This window comes from Gadus morhua, chromosome 13 (assembly GCF_902167405.1).
Source record: "Gadus morhua chromosome 13, gadMor3.0, whole genome shotgun sequence".
Lineage (NCBI taxonomy): Eukaryota > Metazoa > Chordata > Actinopteri > Gadiformes > Gadidae > Gadus > Gadus morhua.
This window is the reverse complement of record NC_044060.1, coordinates 10,877,318-10,898,341: the sequence shown is the minus strand read 5'-3', so window position 1 is coordinate 10,898,341 and position 21,024 is coordinate 10,877,318. Positions and strand designations below refer to the sequence as shown.

The window sequence follows — 21,024 nt, the reverse complement described above, 5'->3', positions numbered from 1 at the left end:
ATAGGCCGCATTTGATGTACCTCAAAAACAACGTCTTCTCCAGCCAAATTGCTAATCCAGTGTGAAATTCCCCCGTTCCCGAAGGACCGCTCAGGGCGTGTTTGGACGGCGGCCTAGGATGCGCGAGGATCTGCACGCACACTACCAGCTCTGCAGGCGCCATTGTTCATTTGTCTGCATGACCAAACAGCCATACAATGCATGTGCCCACAACCAACACTGTGCTATGCATCCCAGCTAATAGGACATCGAGAATGCTCACGTCAAGTCACGCACAAGCACACGCACACGCACACACACACACACACACCACCCAGCCGCTTAAGTCACGTCTCCCCAGCCGACTCTAAACGCAACACATCACAGCCATAGGACACAGAGAACGTGGTGACATTTCCGCTCAGTTTCTTCATAAAGGGCCCCGCGGAGATCCATCGGCTTGTGATGAGGCTGCCATTACGGCTTCCTCCCTTTAACGTCCTGCCCTGACGGCTGCGTTCAATCTCCGTGCCTCGCAGATTCCGTCTTTCAAGTCGGCTCACGTCAAGGTCGAGGCGCCTTCCCTTCCCTCTCTCTCTCTCAGGGCAGTGGAGCCTACAGGAGGAGTCCATTATAACAACTCAAGCACCGACCCACACGCACGCCACGTGAAGAAGCGTTGGTCACCTTCGCGGCGTCCGGGGAGGGGTCTTTATATATAAGCAGTATAAAGGAGGACAGTAGGGCGGCTGTGGAGAGGGTCTTACTGTGTTGTACCATTCAAAAGGGACTTCTGTAGAATGACAAGGTAAAGGTCAGCTCCTACCTTGTTACACGAGTTGGATTGTGAGTCTTCCACGAGCGTCAAGCAAAGGCTGGGAGAACTCCTGTAACAAACAAACACACACACAACAAAATTATCTCAGAGAGGTACACAAATAACCTTGCGATATATCTAAAAGATGTCGCCTGGCTCACTCTCAGGGGCAGAAGACCTCTTCCATCTTATTACCGTCACACCGACACACACATGTGACTACACATATGCACACACACACACACACACACACACACACACACACACACACACACACACACACACACACACACACACACACACACATTGGACGATATGAATAACACAAACCGGGCAGTTCGCCAAAAAATAGTTATATATATGTTAAGTTACATAAGAGGTCAGCGAAAGTTCATCACTGAATTATTGTATACAAATTAAACCAGTTCTGCACCCTCATTTGCTTTACTGTCTTTCCTTTGTCTTGCTAATCCACATGATGAAATTATCTTACAAAGCCATTCCTCATTTAACGGATTTCAATGAAGACCAATTTCTTAAGAAAATCTTGAAGAGATAACATTTTTAATCAAGGACAATGTCCCCAGACTGGTTAAATGCTTCCTGGAGTAGTAATTAGGTGCATTGAAATATTATTAATCATAAAATATGCAAGGTATAAAGGTACCAGTTCTGACGATGAGAGATGTGGCTGCTTATCGCCTTGGTGTTTGAACAGACCTACGGCCCTTATATTTGAAAGGAAATGATGCCTTACCGGAAATCATGCTCCCCCCCCCCCCCCATTGTCCTCCACAATGTAACAAACTGGAGACATAGAAAATCAATGTGCAACAAAGGGGAGCGCTTTGAACATTGGAAATGGATATCTCAAACAATTTTACATCATTTCATGCCATTACATCGAACTTGCGCTCAATGTCCAAGATTGGTGAGTTAAACGATTCCCAGCGACTTTCTTTAAATGCTTTTAACCCAGGACAAGAAAGACACGTTGGTATGTCAGTGTTTACAAGCAGAGACGTCTTCGGCACTTCACCGGCCCGATATGAAAGGATGATTTAAGACTTTTGATGGGCTTTTTTTTAACTCTAATGTTTTCTTCCCAGTACCCAACCAAACCTGGGATTGCTTCAGTCTCTCGTTGAGCGAAGCGTTTAGAGAACTGACCTGCGAGTCGAGACTCAACACTGCATGCTTCATTGTTACCCGTTGAAAAAATACCACAACATCCTTAATAATAATGAATCGGGAGTGAGGGTATTGACTTTGCGGGTGCATCAGTTTGGAGGGCTTTGTATTGGCATGAGTGTCGCATAAATAACCAGAGAATTGTTGGTCATTACGTTAAAGTAGGTTATACCGTGCCACATAATTATATTTAAGTGATACTTTCAGTAAAAACGTGTGTCAACTTCACTTTGTATTCGTGTCGCTTACGCCTTCATTTAGATTAGCGCTAAAGAATGGGAAGCCCGACCTAAAAGAACAGCACAACAATCCCGCGACAGCAGAGTGTTTACGTCGCGCTGTCAGTTGACTCCATGACAACGGCTGCCGTTCTGTGTTCAACTCAAGACTCTTTAATCCACGTCATTGGATGGATCTTTGTTCCAGACACGTGCTCCCAGACCCAAACGGCGCTGGCTGTAAGAGGAAGTTGGCGAGCCGCGTGCCCAGACGCCGCCTCTCTCTACGGCCGGTGATTGCAGCTAGAAGATGGATTGGTGGACGCGGGCCACGAACCCCTTTACCGAAGGTTACGGCCGCCTTAGCAGCCCGGGCTTCTCCCTGATTGGAGCCACAGGGGGTCTCTCCCCGGGGGGGGAGAGGGGTTAAGGCTTTAACGCAGGACTAAATGGGGCGAGACTAAGCTCATGAACCACTGGTAGCACCGGTGTCACGCAGGAGCCAGAACCAGTAGGCTCGTCCGTCAGCCGCCATAGGTGAACTGCGAGGAAACACACTCTGAAAAATGTTTGTGCCTCAAGGGTCGTGTGTGTGTGTGTGTGTGTGTGTGTGTGTGTGTGTGTGTGTGTGTGTGTGTGTGTGTCTGTGTGTGTGTGTGTCTGTGTGTTCTTTGTGTGTCGATGAGAGTCTTTATGTGCATTTGTGTGTGAGTCTGTGTGGGCGTGTACGTGTGTGTGTGTGTGTGTGTGTGTGTTCTTTGTGTGTCGGTGAGTCTTTATGTGCATTTGTGTGTGAGTCTGTGTGGGCGTGCATATGTGTGTGTGTGTGTGTGTGTGTGTGTGTGTGTGTGTGTGTGTGTGTGTGTGTGTGTGTGTGTGTGTGTGTGTGTGTGTGTGTGTGTGTGTGTGTGTGTGTGCATGTCAGCCAACCTTGTCCAGTCAATGCTCACCCTGCTACCTTCCACCATACCTTCCCCGAGAAAATCAAAGGAAACGAGCTAATCCTCCGGGACAAGCCTTAAGCATCATGGATCGCCCGCGGCCATTATCGAATGTGTCTGTCGGATTTGTAACGGTGCTGGAACTGTAACGCAGCCACCAGTGCACCCGGAGTGATATTAAAACGGCATAAGTGGGAGAGATGGATTGTATTTTCTCAGTGCCGTGACTTGAAATTCAATGAGCCTTAGCTGATGTGCTAACGCCTCTCTGCAAGAAACGTTGCTCGTTTAGATCGTTTCATTTTGTCTATGTTGATTATTATGGCTCTATGCAAACGAATTGACCTGAAGGGCTATGGGATGGGAACCATGCTCCACAGTCTGAGTGGAGATAAGCAGATCTCTGCACACCAGAGCCCAGCTGCGGGCTTTGTTTCTCCGTCTCTGAGCCGGCCCCTCCATTGTGGCTCCTGTCCTGCTGCTTTGGTTGTCCGGCCACGACTCTAGCTAACAGTCATGCTAATCAGAGTTGCTGAAGGCAGCAGGGATCCTGTGTCACAAGATTAGCCTGGTGCCTGGGCAAAACGCTCTCTCTCTCACTCCCTTGCTCACACCACATATTTTGCTGCTACCCGACCACACAAGGTCTGTTGCCTTGGTGCTCGTGATTCAGTGGCCCTCTCTCTCTCTGTGAGTGGCCCGCTCTCCTTGTCTCTCAGGGACTGAAAACCTCTCCCACCTTATTTACATCTCCGACCCAGTTAGCAAGGGTCACTGTCAAAACTATACCATATGGAGCTTTGTGACATTGTGGAGTGGTTTATCTTGTCCCCCCCCCCCCCCCCCCCCCCCCCACACACACACACACACAGACACACACACACAGGGATATGAAAACACCCAAATCAAAACTGATACTCACACACACAGACACACACACACACAAACATACACTCACAAACAAATACGAAGACAGAAACGCAAACATTTACATATAAAAGTGCATCATATTTTCAATACTCTATATTATTATAATTTCAGGTACGCCCCCCCGCCCACACATTCTCCATCTTTCTCACACAGGTACATTATCATTCTCTTTCAGACTCACACACAGCTTGCAGCACTGTAAACATCCGCTTCACCATGTGAGGAATTCATGTGAAGAAACAAATCTTTCAGAAGAAAAAGCTGCATGTAATCTCTCTCTCTCTCTCTCTCTCTCTCTCTCTCTCTCTCTCTCTCTCTCTCTCTCTCTCTCTCTCTCTCTCTCTCTCTCTCTCTCTCTCTCTCTCTCTCTCTCTCTCTCTCTCTCTCTCTCTCTCTCTCTCTCTCTCTCATATCTTTGAGGACTCACACACACACACACACACACACACACACATCACACGCCTGTCTTTATCTTCCATCTTCCTGCTGGCCCGTTCCGCTAACTAAAAGGAGCGGCCAGACCAAGTCAGAGCGGCTAGGGACCACTAGCCTCATAATCCACTCTGGAAGAGGGGAGATTCACCCCCATTGTCCCTCATCACTGTCAGCAGCCCACAGCCAGGAGGAAACCCGAAACGCAGAGCAGGATATCGAGTGCCAGCCAGGTTAGGTTTCCAATAAACCTGTGGATGAACCTTTTCCTTTTTCTTTAAAAGAAAGGCAATCATCTTTGTGACAGCTTCTGCAATAGACTTCCTGTTAGAGTCCCTGTTGGCGGCTGAGGTCATCCAAACGACAAACAAGGGAGGCATACTCAATTTGTGAACTGTTAACTAACAGTATGCTAGATGTCCAAAAAAACGAATCACAATTTAAAACAGAGAATGCCTCTACTACGTATGTACTGTTTTCCCAGGTCTTTAATTAGCTACGTCTCAAAGTAACTTCCCGTTCCTTGCATGGTATCATTAGGTCCGTTTCATTAGTCTGTTGCAGCACCAGAATTATCAATGCATATTTACTTGACTAGTTTTGTCTATTATGTCTCACTCTTCTACCTTTTATAGAAGTATATAATCAGCATGATTATAATCAGCATGATTAGCTACACCTGCTGTGTTTTTCCTACATTGAAAAGGGTACATTGGCCTATGGGATACCTTCACACACATCAGCAGAAATGGCCGTAACTATCCAATGATATGGTCCACTGAATGCATGAGTCATTCTGTAAACAAAACATAAGCTTGGACAAAAATGCAGCCAATAATAATAGGTGCCATGATGACACATAACCCTGGATGCACGCAGCAGAGGTCAAAACACTTACGGTAAACCAGATGCCTATCATGGACTCGCGCCATAATGTGGTCATTTACATATAAGCGGGCTCAATGGCAGCAGTAACAGTGCAGAAATAATAGGACAGTTATCATAGTAAGTGTTGACATGTACAGCACAATACAGCTTGATTCCCGGTGGAGCTAGGCCCTGCTGCTGTGGCAGCTCTGCGTCCACAGACAGCTACACTTCATCACCAGCGGGGCCAGCAGGAGCACGTACTCTGTTCCTGATTGGGTGACGGAATAGACTCCTCACTATGGCGACAATGACCCTCGACAGCCACAGCTGCGGCAGGGAATAACAGCCTGCTAATTTGACCCTCCCACACTGAACAATGGGCTACGAGACGGAACAGAGAGGCTAAGGGTGGCAGACAGGAAGTAGAGAGCATCTGGGGTCACGGAGGGGTCGCGACATACGAGTCACACAGAACACTGACGCATGGCCGTCGGCACATCGTCATTCTACCGAATACTGTCCTCCCCTTTCATCCTTACTTTCTCCCTTTCTTCCTGATTCCCTTCTTCCATTGCTACTCACTCCCTTTCTTCCTCCTTGCCTCACTCATCCTGTCCCTTCATTATTCTCCTTCTCCCCGTCCTTCCGCCTCCATTTCTCCCTCCCTCAGTCCCTCTGTCCCTTCACTGCTTCCTCATCACCTCCTCCCTCCCTCCCTCCCTCCCTCCCTCCCTCCCCTTTCTACTTCTCCCTTCCTCCACCCACCCTTTCTCCCTCGGTCCTTTCCTCTATCTCACTGTCCGTTCAACCTTTCCTTATTCTACTTCTCCCTTCCTTTACCCTCCATTCCTCCCACCGTTCCTCCCCCCCCCCCCCCCCCCCCCCCCCCCCCCCCCCTCCCTGCATCCCTTAATTCCTTCCTTCTCTGACGTTTCTTTGTGACTGAAGTGCTCTTTATTCCCTCTGTATTTTGGGCTAATTTTCTACAGATAATTAATTGCTAAATGACCTCCTCAGACTAATGGATTTGCACACTGATATGCCTCCTCTTGATCTCAAACATTGAAAACGTTCATTTCTTCCGCTCCCCGACACGTTGGCCCCGATTCATGACGCTGTTCCCCGCTGCTGCGTGGATATGGACCAAGAGGAGCCTTTCAGATAAGTCAGGATAGGGCGTTACAACAGGACATAACTGTCTCCTCTTTTGGCTTTTCATTAGCCTCATTGCCGTCCCTCAATCCATCTCTGACCAAAACACACACACACACACACACACACACACACACACACACACACACACACACACACACACACACACACACTCGCAAAAGCACGCGCACACACACACACACACACACACACACGTGCACACACACACACAGACATTTATCTCATTCTATATATTTTTCCTATCTATTTACCCATCCTCCTTCCCTCTACCTCCTCATCTCTCACTCTATCATTTGCTCTATACACGCATCTAAACCGGAACACACACACACACACACACACACACACACACACACACGCACGCACGCACGCACGCACGCACGCACGCACGCACACACACACGCACGCACGCACGCACGCACACACAGCCCCTATAAACCACCTGACCTACCACTTCTCTGAGCTCCGAGGGCCCACCCCCCCCCAGGGAGAACGGTGGTGAGAGAGCCTTGAAATATTGATGTCTCTCGCAGATGGACACAACCAGCACACTTTGTGGGAGAGAGGCGGGCTTCACAGACAGGCAGAGACAGAGAACCATGGGGGGCAGGGCTTCAATCTGGGAGAGACCGAGAACCAGGGGGGCATCCAGGGCCTTTTCTGACTTTCTGAGTGCCCTTAACCAAATGTGTGAGTTTGTGTGCGTGTGTGTGTCCGCTTCTGTCTGCAGCATATAGTTGAGTCACACACCAATTAGTGCGTCATTCATGAAACGTAGTAAATTGATATTTGTGGTAATGTGTGATGTGTCATGGCGGTGCACACTGTCATTACCGCTATCACCCAACACTAGAGCCATCGTCGCTACTATTGCTGCCTCCGCCATCACCCCCTCCACCACCACCTCCAAAAGAATCCCCTCCAACACCACCATCACCCCATCCTCGATACTACCGTCACTACCACCTCCATCATTTTCACCACCTCAACCACCACTCCATCTTAAAATGTTGCATTTTCCACCAATAATATCAACGTCATCCATTTTGTTTTAGCCGTAGATCACATTGCCAACTTAACTACCGCTACCACCATCCCGACCTTCACAAACATCACCACCAACCCTACCAACACCACCACCACCACCACCGCCACCCCTACCGACATCATCACCACCGCCACCAGTACCACCACCACCATCAACAACACCACAACCACCACCACAGACCCCCCTACCACCACCACCACCACTACAGCAACCCCTACCACCATCATCACCACCGCCACCACCACCACCACCCCTACCACCACCACCAGCACCACCACCACCATCACCATCACCACAGCCACCCCTACCACCACCACCACCACCATCACCACAGCCACCCCTACCACCACCATCATCATCACCCCAGCCATCCCTACAACCAACATCACCACCCCAGCCACTCCTACCTCCATCTTTACCACCATCTTCACCACCACCCCTACCACCACCACAGCCAACCCTACCAACACCATCATCATCACCACCATCATCCCCACCACAACCACTACCACCCTCTTGTACTCCACCACGTCCAAGTATGTCTTCTTGCTACTGATATGACCGTGTCAGTTCAACCTGTACATATTACCATGGAGACAGGATCTCCCTCCTCCCAAACGCACACCCAACTATGGCTACTGTGTTGAGGAGAGGGATGTATAAACACACACACACAGAGAGAGAGAGAGAGAGAGAGAGAGAGAGAGAGAGAGAGAGAGAGAGAGAGAGAGAGAGAGAGAGAGAGAGAGAGAGAGAGAGAGAGAGAGAGAGAGAGAGAGAGAGAGAGAGAGAGAGAGAGAGAGAGAGAGAGAGAGAGAGAGAGAGAGAGAGTTTAGTAAATAAAAGGATTGTTGAATAGGAGAGAGGCGAAACATTAATCGAAGAGCAGTGCTGAAGAGCTAATTGAATGGACAAAGGGGAGACTAAATACTAGACAGTTACTAGAGAGAGATATATGTTTAATAGCTTATTGAGAGATGGATAGTCAAATAAGCAACATTAGTGCGATAGCTTGGCAAATAATTCATTCTTGTGTATTTAAATGGACGTATTTTGTCCTAGAGCAAGCAATTGAATTAGCTTAGATGCAAAGCTAGTTCTACTTATTTGTTTGGGCTTTAACTAAGATCCAACTGAAGTATAGACAAAAAGACAGAGCCTATTAATCTACCCCAATAAAATCCTCACTCTGTATAAAAGAAAGCTGTTTCAGACAGCTCCACTGAAGCTTGCCCTCCAAATGCAGATGGGCTGATCTAAAAGCGTGTTGGACTGGTGAATCATGTCCTTACGACCTACATGCCGACGAAACACAATTAGACCTCAACGTCACGGAATTTGCACCCCGCATTACAACTAATGTGTGGTTAGGGAGGTCAGAGGAAGAGTGGGAGGGGTCACTGTTATCCTTCCCCCTCATTGGTTCACGGCCTGTCGAGAAGCCCCGTTTCTACAGGCAAGTCGTCACGTCAGTGTTTTAAGATGCGTCTGGCTCCCAGTGGCCGCGTCGATATCGTAATGGATTTCACAGGCTATTACATCAGCAGAGAGGTGCCGAGACCACGCTCCCTCCGCAGTACACAGTGATTAGACTATTAATTACTGCAGAGGTCACACATTACTGGTCATTTTCCCGGGATGACAAATGGATATCAAATGATTTGGGTGAACTGCCGTTGACCCCCTGTCCCTCTGTTAGCGCCGAGACAGAGTGATTGATGCCAGGCTGGCCGAGCTGATTGCTGATTGTTGCCGTTAGTTAATGCTCATGCCGCTACACTGGACTAGTTACTTTGGTTTTTCCTGTCCAGGTTTCTGTTTGGTTTCTGGTTTCTGTTTCTGTTTCCTTTGCTGTAACCTACGGTCTTTATATGGGTCTAAAGGACCAGTAGGGGGCAAAGTAACAAGTAACAATTTACGGGTGTAAAATTGTTCGACATATGTAAATCAATCCATATTGTTAATCAAATCAATCAGCATGCTCACGCGAGAATAGCACAAATGCACTCTGGGAATGGAATTGAATTGGCTCAGTCCTTTTCTGTGCTTTTCCTGTCGAGATGGGGCAGGACGTAAACAGGAAGTTCAGCTGGGTGATTCAATAACAGGAAGTGACTCGGGTTTCAGAGAAAAGGCAAAAAAAGGCTGTTCACTGGGCCTGGGCTGTATTCCGGAGAGGCATTCGTCAATCACACGGCGGGAGACAGGGCCTGTTACCAGCACCCACCACCCGCACTCTGCTCTGCTCTGCCCTGAGGCTCCCGTCGCAAATCAAAGTGCATGCATAATGTCGAAGGGGACTCGTTCTAAATTGAATTTCCTGCGATTCTCATGTTTGTAACATGTGCTGAATTAATACAAATATTACTAATAATGCATTCCATTTGCTTTATTTTTGGCAAAATAAAGAGTGCACATCGCATGCACAAAATGCATCTAAGTCACTTACAATGACATCCATTATGTGGTTTTCATCATTTAATATGCCGCATTAAGCCTGAAAGCGAAAGTGCACTGTCCTCACTCACTCACTCATACACACATGTGAATCTCGACTACAACTACGATATCACATGATGAATGTGTGGATTTTGAATTTGCTCTCTGGAAGGCCTGGTCCACATGGCAACAACAACAACAACAGCAGAAGCAACAACATATGGGTTATTCAGGGAGGAATGGGCAGTGACGGAGGCAATGAGGTTATTTCAGATTTGTTTGCGTTTGCTAATAAAGAGGTGCAGATCAGACACAACCTATGGGAAGGATTTTCAGACTCATAGGAAGCATACTAAAATGATTTTGAACTGCTAGCTTTATGTTCAGGGCATGACTTCATGCAGTGCTACCATTGCATAGAGCACCCTGCATGCACAGACTGTTGTCCTCATGTATCCTTGTCCTTCCCTGAATCAACTATAGAGAATTATGAAAGGTGTACTCATGCATAGGGGCCGGGCACTAGTGTATATCAATATTCTAAAGTAACACATAGTGGGACAATCCACAAGGACGAAGGCTTTATATATATTCAGAAAGACTGTAACGTGTGTGCACAGGCATGTGTGTGTTTGCACGTGCACATGAGATAGACCAGCTAAATGAATGAGCCTTTCACTGGTGATAAATGTCAACAGTGGGGTTGAACGAGGCTGTGGTTAGAAGAAGTTGACCTGGGCTCAACTGCTAATGAACGGCATCCCAGAACAGCCATAGTGAAAGGACAGGGACAATAAGAAACGGGAGGCAAGTGCACTTAATGTGAGAGAGAGAGAGAGGGATAAAGACAGAGAGAGAGAGTATGAGAGAGAGAGAGGGATAAAGACAGAGAGAGAGAGTATGAGACAGAGAGAGAGAGAGAGAGAGACAGAGAGACAGAGAGACAGAGAGAGAGAGAGAGAGAGAGAGAGAGAGAGAGAGAGAGAGAGAGAGAGAGAGAGAGAGAGAGACCGAGAGAGAGAGAGACCGAGAGAGAGATAAAGACAGAGATAAAGACAGAGAGACCGAGAGACCGAGAGAGAAAACATGGGTTTGGACTTACAGATTGTTGATACATGAAGCTGACATCTGTCATCTAAATAGCTATCATACATGACCACCATGTAATCTGTTTTTCTTTATTTTCTTCCTTTTAAAAGATAAAATCCTTCTACCAAAGTTTGTTGAACTGCTGCCCATGCAAAACTAAGAAAATCCATGAAAATTATGGGCTTGCGATATTCTGTCAAGATAAAAACTAAGAAGGACGAATCTCATCAAAAATGACATCTGAAAAAATACTTTTGTCCACTTTAACTGTCATAAACAAACTCCAGGGAGGCTGTGCCCAATGTCTCCTACGAGAAAGGCACACACACATGCAATTTCACACGCCTCGCTTGTGCTTTCACGCGCAAAGGCAAAAATGGACTTAGACACACACACACAAGTTGAATCTTCTAATGTGTTATGACTCTGGGCATACTGTCATCTCCCCAGGTGTGAACTATTCGGTGAACTATGCAAAGTGAGATAAATTAGCATGAAGAACATAATCTCGCCGACGGGCCCCAGAATTACAATTATGGAATAAGTTATATCACAAAATATCAAGAAGATTACCAAGGTGGGAAGTTAAGTTGGAAGTGATGTGTCACGCATACCATCAACCCTCTAAGTATGCAAACGCTTATCAAAGCAAGCTTATCAAAGCTCTTTTAATATCTAATTTAATATCAACATTTCATGTTAACTCATATACGGCTGTTGTAAGTCTGGGTTAATTATGTTGTCATTAACTGGGGCTAAGGCAGAACATAAGTTGTGCCTTCTAAAAGACAACAAATATTAATGAGCTGATTTCAAAGCAGGCTTGGCCCATGTAGGTTATACTTGGTTTGGCATGATGGCTGTTAGCACAGACGCTAGCACCAGCATGTGTGTTCTCTGTGTTCACACAGATTCTCTCTGGTTGCTCTGGTTTTCTCACAGCTCCGAAGACGTGCTTATTAGGGGGAATTAGCAGTGTCCTGCTAGATCCTACCCTGGGGAAATGAGGGTTGAATAAACATTCATAATTGGGGAAAGATGAATATGGCCTCATCGTGAACCATCCCTGATTGCTGCAAATAATGTATTGAATTGTAAATCATATGAATATTATAATTGTTTTGTTATGTGTTCTTATATGCCTTGGTAGGATGGCTCATAATGGTTGCCATTTGAATGTTGTATTTGTTGCCGATAAGAATAAAGATCTAGATGGAAATTATGGCAGCATTACAAAACCAACAAATCAAACAGACAGACAAACACCATTGTAACCGCCCAAAGCTACTCTGAGCCTAATTAACGGTGCTGTGGTAAGATTAAAGGGTAAAGGTTTTAGTGATTGAAATGCTCTGTGAGAGTATCTATTCTGGATGAACGTGCCTCCCTATGTATGATACATTTTAAATATGATCTAATTTCTGACCAATCAGGGCATCCGATTTTCTTCGGGGCGTCCATCTTGCCTGTCAATCCCATTTGGCACACAGTGTTATCACGGCTCCACCACAGGTGCCTGAATGTAACACCTCCAAATTGCAGAGAAACGTAGGGAGGTAGGGAGGTGAGAGGAAGGGGGGTCTTCTTAGGCCTACCAAGTTTATTTTCAGAAATCTTGTTATCTTCTCTTCTGTGCTCTCTATCCATTAGGCTTCCCTATCCATCAAACCCTATTTACATTGAATATAAGACAAAGAAATTCCTTTATTGGTGAAGTGAATGAAGCTGATACGTTAACTTGCAGCACACCCTTCTTTGATGTTCTCACAGAATGCCAATGATGAGAAATGTTCACTCACCTTTTCATCTATCTTAAGACTCTCACTTGCTCACATGGGTTCCTATTCCTTTATTGCTGTTTAATGAATCTCATCACTAGATATTTTTAGTACATTGTTGTTACACTAAAATGAAAAACATGCACAGATTAGAGTGGGTTTTTATGACCTTCGACTAGAAGCGAGTTCATTTATGATGATTTATGATTAATTTCACAGAACGAGCGACGACTAATTTTAGCCGCTAGATTTCCTTAACATTTCAAATTCCTAAATGCGATAATAAGGAAGAAAACCTGTTGATATTTAAAAGATCCCCAGGAGCCGAGGACAAAACCGCTTCTTTAAAACAAAACAGCCAGGACTTATTTGATCTGTAAAACTTAGAATCTTACCCTGAAGCGCTGTAGCAGCCCAACAAGTAAACGTTGGGTTGCTTTTACGAACAAACGTATTGGTCGTCAAATAACAAAGAGGGTTCGCCCCCTCTCCCAAGAGACCTATAGGAAGCCACAGTCTGATGTGTTTCTTGTGTGATTTACTAAGTATGGAAAAGAGATACAAGGGCTGAACCACAGCCCAACCGCACAGTGGATCACACGATATGCCCATGTTAGTAAGCGTCAAGCCTCTGTCAACTTTGTCATGAGGTTAGGGTCTTGTACAGATCTATGATGATGAGAATGGGTGATTCAACTTAAACTTAACTAACCTGAATGAGCTATGATTCCATTGCATAAACAGACCCCCCCCCCCCCCCTCTTAAATCCCTATTCGGTTATAATCCCAATGCTCTAGGAGGCGTAGAGTTAGAGCAGCAATAACTAGTTCTACTCTTGATGTTACCAACAGGCTCTGTCATGAGCACATCAACGTGGACTACATAAACAGCTTCACCAGCTGTCCTCTACCCTAGGGTTCAAATGCCACACTGTCACTGTGATTACCCAATCCTGTTCCAAATGTCACGCTGAAAAGTTGCGAGCATCTCCAGCCATTATGAACTTCCCATACCCCCCCCCCCCCTCCTCCATTGTTAGATAATCCTAATCATGATAAACCCTCTGGAAACTCAAATCTAGATGGACCTTGTAGTGCGATTCACTCAAGTGTCTCGTGGTTCTTCCTGGTATTCTGGTATTTGTTCTACGTTGAGAGCAGAGCAGCCTCTTTATCCCTGGCCACCTGGTTGGATGGGGATGCTGTGTCTTTTAAATGCAGCACATTTCCCCACAGCCCCTGCACTGTGTCAGGTTCTTCTGTCCTCTCCTGGTGAGGAAGTGTTGATGCTGTGAGTCATGTAACTGTTTTTTTCTCTGTGTGTGTGTGTGTGTGTGTGTGTGTGTGTGTGTGTGTGTGTGTGTGTGTGTGTGTGTGTGTGTGTGTGTGTGTGTGTGTGTGTGTGTGTGTGTGTGTGTGTGTGTATTTGTACAGCGACTGTCCCAGCCATAATAATACGCCTACGGTATTTCCTCTGCACCAGAGCCTTACGCATGCAATAGCAGTAGCTACGGAGGATGATTGTCTATTACCCAGACCAACATTTTTTTTGGTTCCAGATAGACCCATGCTATTTCTGTTAGGTTCGAATTAGCACATGAAGACATCAAGGTTACGTGAATGCTTTTAATCAGAGGCATCTCCACATTGGTATTGACTACAGCCAGAACACAGAGTAACCGATGAGAGCTTATTAAACCACTGAACGCCCACGTGTTTGATGCGGTGCCAAGGGGCTAAGGCGAGCAGGTAGCCTGCATCGCGGCCATGCCACACAGGACCCGATGGCATATACTGCTTGTGTTGTCAGGATGCGGCGCAGGTCATTATATAGGTCAAGAACAAGGACACTCGCCGCTGCAGCACAGGGGAGAGGCAGAGAGAGAGAGAGAGGCAGAGAGAGAGGCAGAGAGAGAGACAGAGGCAGAGAGAGAGACAGAGAGAGAGACAGAGACAGAGACAGAGACAGAGACAGAGAGAGAGAGAGAGAAGGTAGAGACAGAGAAATGGGTGAGCGATGCAGAGAGAGACAGAGACAGAAGGAGGGAGAGTGGCGAGATCGAGAGAGGAAGCCAGGGATGAGCCAGTAATATTAAAACCATAGTATTAGCTGGCTCAGAGCATGAGGTGGAGTTGAGCTAATTACAGTTTTGCAGCGTTAAAGAGTCCGGTGTTTGCAACTGGCCACCAACGCATTGCACTCAAACACAACCTCCCATATCTCCACACACATACAAACACACACAACCACACACACACACACACACACACACACACACACACACACACACACACACACACACACACACACACACACACACACACACACACACACACACACACACACACACACACAGACAGACACATTGCCACACAGGTTTAATTTTTCTTTCCACCACGAAATTCTCATCACAACAGTATTCATCATCATGACAAATCAAATTAGATAACCTCCAGAGGCCGTTTCCTCCTTAAGTCAATTCCACCATGATGCATAGAAATAGCCCCTGCTATTTCTGGCATGTGGTTGAAAAAAAGGAAAGTGGCTAGCCACTGGCACAGGCAGGAGGACCTAGCTTTTGTCATCATTCTCTCCTCTTTAGAGCCCTTCCCATGTCCTCCTGTTCCTACCTCCACTAAATTATCTTGTTACATCTATCACTTGCCTTCATCTCAACAGTCCAGTCCACTCAGCCTCCCCCTCTTCTCTGTTAACTTCTCTTAGCACCTCTCTCTGCTCTCCTCTCATTCCTCCCCTCCTCTTATTTACCTTCCTCCATCCCTCTCCTACATTCTCCTTTTTCATCTCTCCTGACCTCTCCTCTCCTCATCCCTCCTCTCATCCCTCTCCCTTCCTCCCCTGTCTTCCCATCCCCCCATCTCTTCTCTCCTTTCATAGCTCTCACTCTCTCCTCCCTCACATGCCCCATCTTGCCTCCTCTTGTCTCCTCTCCTCTCCTCTCCTCTCCTCTCCTCTCCTCATTTGAGTAGCAGTTCCACTACCACTGACAGATGCAGCGGTGTTCAATTAGGTCAGCAGTTGGCCTATTTAAAGTGCAAGGATGTGCGGGATTTGCTCTGTCACTTTAAAAAAAGGAAAAGATCAAAGACGACGAAAACTTGCAGACATGAAACGGGCACAATGTACCCAATAGGCTAAAAGCCCTGTAACATGGGGGGGGGGGGGGGGGGGGGGGGGGAGTGTAGCTCAGAGTGTATTGGACAAGCCGTGCTTTGGTTGTACTCAAAGCAAGGTCAAATGAGGCATGTTGTTCAATTTGTACTCTCTTGGAGGCCCCGATTGTAGGTCAACCTAGTGCATTGCAGTGTGCACAGTAGACCTGCAGTCTGGACAGACAGCAGCATGTGCACAATTGGTTTAGTTGTACTAGGGGGCTAAGGCTCGAGGTTGACCGCAACTCATCACTTTTTGATAAGTCGGGGGCATAAATAGCATATCAATGTTTCACCTTCAATGTTTTATTACTTACGGTCATAGTTTATGATTTTCTGCTAGGATTTTTTGAAGAGGGTTTTTGGAGATGTTTTTATCTAACTCTTTTTTTCTTGTCGTTAACAAAAAGCATGGTAGACCAATGGCTCAATCTAATTTTAAACAAGACATTATCACATCTGAAAATGAATTGTACATTTATTTTTACTAAATGATGCACTCATACATATGTTACTGCATACAAATACATATAAATATGTATTTTTCCTTCGCTATGTGAAGGGCTGGAGTTGTGTGTGTGCAGAGTCTGTCCAGGGTATTTCTTCTGAAGAGAAGTTGGGGTTGTAACCTTTTGCAAGATTTACAAGCTCCGGAGACGGGCAGAAAACTGGCTTGCGGTGCTTAATAAATGATGTGGTCCAGCGCAGACATGAATCACCACTGAACATCAAGATAGGTCAGGCAATAAAGACGAACAGGGATTCACACCAACACCTGAGCTGGATCTTTTATGAGTATTGCTCAAGAATTACTGCTGACTTTGGGGCTCGAACCCAGAGACTTTGGGTTTGAAGTCTACACCCTAGACACTAGACTAGGCTATCCTCCTTTGCCCAACATTTAAATCAGTCAAGTTAATAAAGAATGCAAATGCTTCAATAAACGATAAACATATAAACAAATGAGTGTACTTTAAACTGAAACTCAAAAGGAAGTTGCTATAGGATAAAGAGATTTAATTATAGCAAAGATTGTTTTTTGCAAACTTAAGCAAACTTAGTCCACTGCAAGCGACTTTATTGTATCACTCTATTTATCAAAAATTCCACCCATTTGGTCAAAGGCTAAACGTTTGGCTCACTAATTCAATCTTCTTTATTACTATTACACTGTAAACCTTCAAGCAGACATTTTAAGAGCACATGTTTATATGCCGAACCATTGCCTTAGGTTGTGTACTTTTTCTCTGGTGCCGGAACCTTAACTAAACAATAATGTTTCACTAAGCAATTCCAGATGAGGGTCTAATGTCTCCTCGTACGGTCTCACTTCATTGGTGCGCTGCCGGGGGTTCAAAGACAGAAACCCACATAGCTTCATACAGCGCTGAGGGGCCTGAGCAGCCAAGAAAATCAGTGGACCCATGAAAACTATTACTTTAAAAGCTTCTTTAATGCACTGAGTGAGAGATACTGTCATTTGCCGACGGTGTAGATAGTTATTACTGCACACAAAAGGCACAACACACATATTAAAGGTCATTACCGGTCGGGGCAGGGTTTAGGGCAGAGCTTTTCCGGTGGGACCCTTTGACCATTGGGGGCGATGCAATGCAAAATATAAATAACCCCAGCCCCCGCTTAAGTAAGAATAACCGAGTGCAGAGGGTCTCGCTCTCTGAGGCGAGTGGGCTGCTGGCCCCTGCGGCCGGGCGGACAGTAGTACGTGTATTTATTAGCAATAACACAACCTTACATATAACGGTAAGAAGCCCAAGGCTTGGCTAGAAACGTGCTTCAGAATCTGAACTTTGTGGGTTCAAGCACTCCTAGTACCGTTGTTGGCCCACATCGTTTTGGATGTGAGCTATATAACGCAGGCCACGTCCATTGCCTTTCATCGCCATAAGATACGGCACGGGTGTGTGGCGTTGGTCGGTCATTAGGGGCCCCACTGCAGTCTTTTTTATGAGCCACCCTACAGCCGTCAGATAAATGTTTCAATTGAACCAATAGGCCCACACATAATTTGTGTGGGTTACTGGAACATAATGATTCAGTCGATTCAGGTTCAACGGACAAATATCATCCACGGCGACCTGTTGAGGTCTGGTCTGGGTCATCAAGTCCCAGGCCATTGGAGGCTCCCAGTCTGGGAGCCTCCATTAAAACATCCTTAATCTATATCATTTGTCAAGATTCTGCAGGAGAGGATTTTGCGTGTGTGCGGTAGGTAAGAAGGTAAACATTGTCGATATAGCCCTTTCATCTTTTCGAATAAATGTGCAATAGTTAGAAGATAGTTTGTGGACAACATAACAATGAATCTTCATTCAAGTACTCTTCAATCACAACAATCAAAGTGCTACATTGCCACGTTTAAATTCGGGGAAGCTAAGCGCAAGGTAAATGCTCTCCGGCAGTCATTTCACAGATTGCCTTGGTAACGGATGTTTTAGTGAAGCCCGGTGAGACAGTAACAATGTTTTGAACACCCAGACCGCTGTTGTCCTCTAAGGCACATAGGCACTGACACACAAGCTACCACCATAGTATAGTAAATACCCTAGGGCAAGGGAGAGCTCAGTCCATTTCAGTTCCCTTCTGTCTATTTCAGTCCTTATTGACGTCATCATAAAGTGCTGAAGCAAATCCAGCAGTAGAGTTGCTACACATATTTCGAAAAAAATCAACCGAATTGGCTTAGGGTTAACCCATGGTGACCCATCCTCCAAACTGGACCTGTCATTCTCTCTTTGTCTGCCTGTCACAGATGATAAACGGGGCTTAACTCTATGGAGGAGACAGGGGGCTGAAGCCAGGGCTTCTTAGAGATAAGATAAGATGATGCTACAGAGAGACTCTCAGAGATCACAATTAGTTGGGTCTGCATGAAGCCTATTAGACAGCACGCTGACAGGGAACCGTGTCAAGTGGACTAAAGGTTAATGAATGGGAGCCCGTCTGGTAATGTGATGGGCTCCCATTTAGATGACATCTCGGTAAGGTCATCCTGGCCGCCATCTTGACAGTGAGGTCATTTGTTTTGTTTGTGTTAAATAACTTTGTTCCTAAAAAAGTCAAAGCCAAATGTTAAAGATTTAGCCCATCTGTACTGAAAGCGTTTGAAATTACATTATCTTCTAGAGCCAGAACCCACCTTTTCAGCTCGAATTTGAACACTATGAGAGAAGACACAAAGAAAGAATGCATTTTGGGCTGAAGTCTTAGGAAGGAGGGGCTTTTTACAACCGATGGCATATTTGTGATGCTTATTTTAGTATCGTCGTTGTGTAGAGAAGTCTATATGAACACACTGTGGCGATATCTCATAAGAGTCCGAGACGCTTAACCCTCTCTCGGACGCCGCAGTCAACCGCTGCCCATGCAGACTTCCATGAGTATATTTACAAGCACCTTAGTGTAACGAAAGGGCAGTTACCCTGTTTTTTTGAGTCAAAGTGGAACATTCAAATTGTGTTTTGGGGAAGCTGACAAAAAATGCAATGTGTGGGTAGAGCCACGTACAGTAAACTTACATTAGTATCCCTCAACCACTTCAGAAAGAGGTTGCATTTCTGCTCAGATGAAGAGGAAAATAAACTTAATCACTGAACAGGGAAATGCTAAATTTGATTTGCTACCCCGTTGAGTGACTATAAAAAGGCCATATATGCCTTCAGAAATGTTGGATTGCTCAGGGCTTTGGAGACCTGAGTGTAATGTCAGCCAAAACAACAAAGGTTAGTTTCTACGGTGCTGAAATAGAGAGCCAGCAAGATTAATTCCACAAAACCAAATGTTTGGGTATAATGGAGGAAAGGTAGGACTGATTGTGTCAGGGGAGGGGGGGGGGGGGGGGGATGTATTGGGCCCCCCAGTAGATTCACGAGGAGAACAAAATCTTTACATTTTACAAAAGAGATTCAAAATATATAGGTATTCAATATTTAACATTTTTTAGTCATTATATTCTATGTGTATTACTAATGTAACAACCCCATGGTAACTTAAAGGATGTTTCACAGGAAGTAACCTAGGCAACCCCTCAACCCCTCAACCCCTAGTAGGCGCCAAACAAGCAGCTGCATGTCATTACATTCACCCTATGTGGTTTAAATGATTGATTCCAGGACCATATCCCAGTGACATTTCAATGTTTCAGCAAATACTTCTTGGAGGTATCACATCTTAATATTGGGGTTTTTGGATTGGTCCCACCCTCTTTTGGGGCTCCCTGCTGTAGGATGTAATGCTTGACATACAGAGGTCAGATACAGAATACCAACAGCATACCAACATATGACAACAGGGAGCACTATACAATCCCCCATGGGGTACATCAGATGTCTCAACCCTTGTGTCTTGAATTGATGGCCTATCGGTGTGCGTGCGTTTGATTGGACCGTGTTAGCTGTCAGCTTATAGGCGGCGCATGACTAGTGTGTCCCGCCTGAACTCACTACGCCTAACCTGTGGGAGCTGTATCTTGAGATGAATCCCCCAGCCCCCACGTTGTAGGGGGGCTTGGCGGTGCTGGTTGCATTATTAAACAATGCTCAAACGGTAGATTAGCTGGGGAGGGATCTACTTTATAGAGCAAGGAGGTCTCCAGGGCTGCAGAGGACTAATTCAAGTGCCCTTCATGACGACTTTGCACATACTGAAGTAAACCAGCCGAGGTTGACAAAGGCATGATTGCATGGTTAAAGAAAGGCCCCACGCTCAGACGGTTTGACATTGGGAATATGAAAACTGCATTATTAGCATATTTCTTCTCCCCAAATCCCCTTTCATTAATTGTGGACTGTTAACACATTGGTCTTTTTATTCTTATATTCATTTATTCAAAGACACACTTTCAAAAAAGTGTGCATTTGATTAGGGCAGAGTCGAAATATAGATATTAATATCCATGTTGTTTATGATAATGAGGTAGTAAGTC

At 45.8% G+C, this 21,024-nt stretch overlaps 1 protein-coding gene across 1 annotated transcript in view; it reads right to left on the bottom strand.

The window, feature by feature from the left end:
- dlgap4b (discs, large (Drosophila) homolog-associated protein 4b) overlaps positions 1-21,024 on the bottom strand; it is a 104,349-nt gene that overhangs the window by 71,726 nt on the left and 11,599 nt on the right. The window contains exon 3 of the mRNA XM_030374726.1: positions 806-866. The gene's annotated coding sequence lies outside the window, so the exon portion shown is untranslated. The remainder of the gene's footprint in view (positions 1-805; positions 867-21,024) is intronic.